The sequence below is a fragment of the Haliotis rubra genome, unplaced genomic scaffold (assembly GCF_003918875.1).
Source record: "Haliotis rubra isolate DU_JTF1 unplaced genomic scaffold, ASM391887v1 Scf1605, whole genome shotgun sequence".
NCBI classification, from domain to species: Eukaryota; Metazoa; Mollusca; class Gastropoda; order Lepetellida; family Haliotidae; genus Haliotis; species Haliotis rubra.
In genome coordinates this window covers 20,111-26,874 of record NW_025765565.1, presented here as the reverse complement: position 1 = coordinate 26,874, position 6,764 = coordinate 20,111, and the positions used below count along the sequence as shown (strand labels likewise).

The following is a 6,764-nucleotide window of genomic DNA, read 5'->3' as shown; positions in this document are numbered from 1 at the left end:
TAGTAGTAGTAGTAGGAGTAGTAGTAGGAGTAGGACTAGGAGTAGTAGGAGTAGTAGGAGTAGTAAGAGGAATAGTAGTAGTAGTAGAAGTAGTAGAAGAAGTGAAATCAGCAACGACACCAGGTGTTCACTGGAGAATTCATGAAGTGGCCACTGAAACCAGTACTGACACCAGGTGTTCTATGGGAATACATGAAATGACCATTGAAACCAGTGATGGCAACAGGTATTCTCTAGAGAATACATGAAGTGGCCACTGAAACCAGTGATGACACCAGGTGTTCTCTAGAGAATATATGAAGTGGTCACTGAAACCAGTGATGACTCCAGGTGAGATGAGATTAGGTGAAATTGGGTTTAATGTCGTGCTTGAGAATATTTCGCTGATGTGACGACGACGTGCATGCGTGTGTATGTGTATGTGCGGCTGCGGCGGCTTGTACTAGCCCAGACTTAAGCTGGTTTTATTGTGCCAGCCCAGTGAGGTACCATGCCACAGTGAAGCATGAATACCCCACTCAGAGACAGTATACTGACTCAGAGCCGACCAGTCCTTGTTGTACCCATTAATGCCCAACGCCAGGCAGGGACCAACAAGTACCATATGGTAACGTCTTTTGGTATGACGCGGTCGGGGATCGAACCCGCAACCTTCCGCTCTCCGGGCGGACGCTCTAACCACTACACCATGGAGGCGGTCAATGATGACACCAGGTGCTCTCTAGAGAATACATGAAGTGGCCACTGAAACTAGTGATGACTCCAGGTGCTGACACCAGGTACTCTCTAGAGAATACATGGTCAATGAAACCAGTGATGACACCAGGTGCTCTCTAGAGAGAATACATGAAGTGGCCACTGAAACCAATGATGACACCAGGTGTTCTCTAGAAAATACACGAAGTGATCACTGAAACCAATGACGACACTAGGTGTAAGTGTTTTATCTGATACAAGCATGTATTTATAAGCGTAGTCATAGGCACTATTTTCAATATCGCTTTGGAATCCATAGCGAAATATTTCTAATGTATTGAATAAAGTGTCAAAATTGAAGTGTGCTCTATGATCATTTTCACAGTCAGAAATATTTCAGCCGTCTCCTAGTAGCCTGCAAATAATCCGCTCTGAGCAAGACAAATCACTGTTGCACACAATTAATCAGAGATTATGACCACTACACAGTTTCAATTACACAAGGTTACTGGATATCTCGGTGGGGCGTTTATTTAAATACTGACAGCCAAAAGAAAGTATACACCCTTTTCCTTAGTGGAAAAAACTGAAACGAACAAGACATGGTTATACGATGTTGTGCAAGTTGTTTGGGATCCTGGAGGTGGTTTTGACTACTGTTTTAGCCATGGAACATTTTTTTGAAAATGACTGTGCTTGTTTGGTCAAAGTCTGTTTCTAGTGTATACAGTCCTTTTACCCGGTACCTTAGAGTGAGCGAGTGAATGAGTTTGGTTTTACGCCGATTTTAGCAATATTTCAGCAATATCAGGGCGGGGGGACACCAGAAATGGGCTTCAAACATTGTATCCATATGGGAAGTCGAACCCAGGTCTTCAGCGTGACGAACGAACGCTTTAACCACTGCGCTACTCCACCGCCCCTCGGTACCTTAGAATATGTCATAACTGCATTATTGCACCTCCGTAACTGTCACAAACAGAACAAAAATATTTGGTTACAAAAAATTTATTAACCCAAACACCCAACTATACACGACAAAAACACGCTATCATACACACATTCATTCTATACAAAACATTGACATATGCAGTACCACGTGTGTCTCACATGTAACTCACACGCAGTAACCCCAACTTTGCCTTCCTCATCACAATATACTCAAACTATGATGCACACTTTATCACAACACCTTCACATCGGCACAGTCATACGATCATAACTGATATCGGGTACAATCTATAGTGATACAACTGTAGGTTACTATGGCAACAAGGAATTGGTGGTTATTATGGCAACAGAATAAGTGTCCGTGTTTGGCATCAATCCCTGACCTCTGCCAGTACGAACCAACATTTCACATACACCATCCCAAGTCACTGGTGTTGTTAGCCGTCCTCCGTAGTTCCACTGTCCGACTAGTCAGCCTACAATAGCCACTACTCCAAACTTGGCAATTTCTCCTGGTGATCTTTACGCTTGCCCTCTGGTCATAGCACATCACCCTCTTAAAGAATATCAAGTTCAACACTCCATCGTTGACAAACCATAGGTCTTCATGACAGGCTCTCTGTAACACCATATCCTGGATGCTTAAATACAAACCACTTGTATTTACTAATATGTCCTAGGATTATGTATTATGCCTTTTTAACACAATCTGTTCAGTTGCCCATTATACCATCAATAACACTATTATTTTTACCTCTTAATACAATTTAATATCCGTACAACTATCCCACAAATATTCAAATGTATAACAAAACCCGTCAAATTATCACCCAATACTACATTTCTTATTCAAACAGTAAATTCACATTTTTCACAGAATGTCATTCGAAGTGCGATACAAAACACTCAATATTCAATTAATTCACACACTTCCAAAGAAATAATATCAAAAATACAATACAAAAATACACTCCCGCATTTCTGCCACCAACACCACTGAAATACACGACATTTGCTGGGTCACACAGTCATACGAAACGTCACGCTTTTTTAACTCCCTGATCGTGCATGAAAATCACGCACCCCTTCGCACAGCCGGTTGTGTCCCCCCAGTAACATAGATTAGTATAACGCGATTCAGTTGATATTAGTTGTGAGTGAGTGAGTTGGGTTTAACGCCACTTGTCAGCGTGATATTAAAAGAAAGCCAGAAGTTGTACAAGTCAAACACGTATACTACACTGGTGGAGCACGACGTCGCAGTTGACAAACCTAGAAACATAAATTAACGTGAAGAATGGGGAGTTCAACCCACAAGATCTGGCACAACTAAGGGCCACAACTCTGAAGAATAAAGTTGCAATGCAGAAGTAAAATATCTTCTTCCAACTAAGTTACAAGTCAAGAAAGTGGCATGTGGTGTAAGTACTTCAAGAAAGTGGTATATGGTGTAAGTACTGCTAGAAAGTGGTATGTGGTATAAGTACTGCTAGAAAGTGGTATGTGGTGTAAGTACTGCAAGGATGTTGTATAAGTACTGCAAGAAAGTGGTATGTGGTGTAAGTCCTACTTCCAGCGTTAGGCAACAAACAAACACTTACTTAGTATGCAAGTTGTGAAAGTGGCTGGAGTTTCTGATGCAGCCGTGCATGTATTTGGACTTCAGCGCCAAGTGGAGTCTGTTTGGGTGAATGACCGATATTGATAAATCTCTGACGTTGACGTGATCACATGACACGTTTATTGTTATTTGATATTTATATAGCACACATGTCCACGCACAAGTGCATGTTCAAGGCGCTGGTATTTTCTCCCCTCGATCATTGGATGTCAATCTCAACGACACATCTTATTATCAATCACTGGGCGCACCGAGTTATTGCGGCTTTCCCATCATTACGAGATACCCATTCACAGCTGGGTGGACTGGAAAACATAGTCACAATACTTTGTCCAAGTTTACTACACGTTGCTGTACCCACAAATAGGTGTTTGCATGTATTCATGTGGCCACCATCTGGTCATATACCAATGGATTCGTGGGTTCTTTTAAGTGCACAGTGTTGTGTATAGTACACTAGGGGTTGTGACAACACTGAAAGAGTCTGCACGCAATGTTGACTCACAAGTGGGCTCGATCCCGGCACCTCATGCTCGCTGGATCACTACCCAGGCGCCTTGGCCAGCTCGCCCACCACGCCCCAACGTTTACTGGCAATAGAGGTAACAACTTATGTTTATTCTGTATCACGACGCTAACTGTTGTTTTGACATCGGGTGAATTCACTTAATGCAGAAGAAGATATTATCCATTCTAAATCCCTTTCAATAACTCGGTGCGCCCACATACACGTTACATTAATAATGTAATCTTTAAATAGCACACATGAGGAAATATTAAATACCGATATTGTCAGGCCTGAATATTGAATACGTTGACTAAATACTTCCGTGTGATACACTCACTGCACAGCAAGCACACGGAAAAGTTCAAAGGACAGACAGACGCACATATGGTTTACTATCATCTCACTTCAAATATCACATAAAAGTATATGTGGTATTAAAATGAGCCACTCCTTTTGGAGTTATGAGAGCTTAAATATTAGAAATGTACAAATTAAATTTACTAAAATACAAATTAAAAACTAAAATGAATAATATACACAAATAAAGGGTTAAAAGCACTATAAAGTATATATATAATATCCTTAAGTAAATGTAAAATGGCCTTGCAGGTTTTGGCACTTACAAAGTACAACATTTGGGCGGGTCAGGATAAAACGTAGTTCAACATCATCATTTTGTACATTGAAATCAGGCCACTGATCATTACATTTAGTTAAAAAATCCTTTCGGACATCATTATAAACTGGACATTGCACGAGATATTACCGTGTCGTTTTGACTATAGTCTGATTGCAGTGAAAACGTACCGATGAATTTCGCTTTAAGCCAAAAAGTAAATCAAATATAGTATGACCAGAAATTATTGAGAATTTTAGGAATATGTTTAATTGCATTTCTAGTATAAACAACCTTGACCAGATATCAAGTGCGTGGTTTCATTCAAGAGAGACAACTCCGTTAATTCTTTTCATTAGTTTGTGAAGAATTATCCCCTTTTGTTTACTTGCTAGCAGACAACATTATCAGTGATCCCAAGTATGGAGGATTTAGAGAAGAGGAAGTTGATTTTAGAGTGAGTGAGTGAGTTAAAATTTAACGTCACATCGGCAATATTTCAGCCATATCGTGACGAGAACAATTAATTTTATGCATAATAAGCAAAAGCAAACTATAAAAACCTGTCAACGAAGGACAGTAAAATAACTAGATTATCACAGATTTGAATTTAAAACTAGCAATCAAATCTAAAACAGTTTAACTATAGGACAATACAAGGTTAAAACCTGTTATATATTGCCAACAACTGAAGGTAGATCACCATACTAGGGACCATGGGTACTTACAGTACATTGGCTTCCTGCATGGACCCTAGCTGGATTTACACCATCCCCTCAGCTATTAGCAATGTTAGATAATCTAGCCATAAATTAAACGAACATATATTCTACGATTAAAAGAGTAGTAGGTTTAAATTTACTTTGAATGTTTTGGGACTTACGTACCCTCACAGGAGGACAATAATTTTACGCTACTTCAACCCCCTTTGAGGGCACTGCCACTCACAATCTAAGTTACTAATCAAATCTACCAATAATTAAAATACATATATGTACAGAACATATTAATCAAAATTCATTCATTAAATCAATTTCTTTTAAAAAGCCAATAATTAAATGAAAATTAACAGTGTTAAAAAGATCCTTAACTGTTTTCACATTGAAGTATTTACCCCTTATGATGGAGAATTCAACACAGTCAAGCAGGACATGCTTGACCGTGGTTCTCTCATCACAAGGGATACAAAATGGAGGATCCTCACCTTTCAATAGGTATGCATGAGTGTATCTAGTGTGGCCAATACGACATCGTCGCATGATGACCTCTTCAAATCTGGACTGACAACCCAAGTAGGTATAACAGATATAGGATTTTATTTCATGTAATTTATTAATACCTACTTGGGTGTCCCACTTCTTTTGCATCAGATCACGGATGTAAGATCTAATGCAAGCTTTGTAATCAGAGTATGGGATCAGAAGTTGTGTCACAGATTTGTTGAGTGCTGCCTTAGCAGCAATATCAGCCATTGTGTTCCCAGAAATGCCAACGTGGCTGGGTAACCAACAAAAGACGATGTCGCATTTGCCAGTAGCAAGTTCATTGTACAATTCAATAATTTCTAATAAAAGTGGATGTTTGCAAGAAAGATTTTTAATAGCCTGAAGACACGAAAGAGAATCGGAAAAGATGATATATTGTTTATATTTACGGTGTTTATTAATATATTTAAGAGCTGTTAGTATTGCGTTTGCTTCTGCTGTGAAAATTGAACTGTCATTGGGTAATCTGGAAGAGATTGTTTTGGACCCAATGACAGTGGCACAAGCAACCGCGCCACCATCCTTGGACCCATCTGTGAATAAGGATTTATACGTATTATATTTACTTTTTAATTGATTATATTCTTGTTTATACTGTAGATCATTAGTTTCTGATTTTTTAAATTTAGTGAGTGTTAGGTCGACTTGTGGCCTCACCAATTGCCAAGGAGGAGAAGAAAGAAGACGGGAAGGAGCTATATTTTCCAGCTCAATGCCAGTAGCAGACAGGAATGGCTTAATTCTGTGCCCAAGAGGCGGAACAAAAGAAGGTTTTTTGTTGTATAAATCCTCATAGAGGGGATTGAAAACACAGCTAAATGCAGGGTTAGACTCGCTAGAATATAGTTTAGTAATGTATTGTAAAGACAATTTTATACGACGTTGTGTAAGAGAAGGCTCATCTGCTTCAACATATAGACTATCAACTGGAGAAGTTCTAAATGATCCAAGACAGAGTCTTAGACCTTGGTGGTGAACAGAATCTAGCAGTTTAAGGTTGCTGTTACAGGCTCCGCCATATACGATCGAACCATAATCAAGTTTAGATCGTACCAATGATCGATATAGGTGGAGGAGGGTAGTTTGATCCCTCCCACTTTGAGTTGG

General features: G+C 39.5%; 1 long non-coding RNA gene across 1 annotated transcript; it reads left to right on the top strand.

Annotated features, from left to right (window-relative positions):
* The first annotated feature begins 58 nt into the window (after positions 1–58).
* Positions 59–1,056, top strand: LOC124271493. The gene is made up of 2 exons (XR_006897054.1): positions 59–330; positions 715–1,056. It is a non-coding gene; the product is annotated as an uncharacterized LOC124271493 (long non-coding RNA).
* Positions 1,057–6,764: the final 5,708 nt, after the last annotated feature.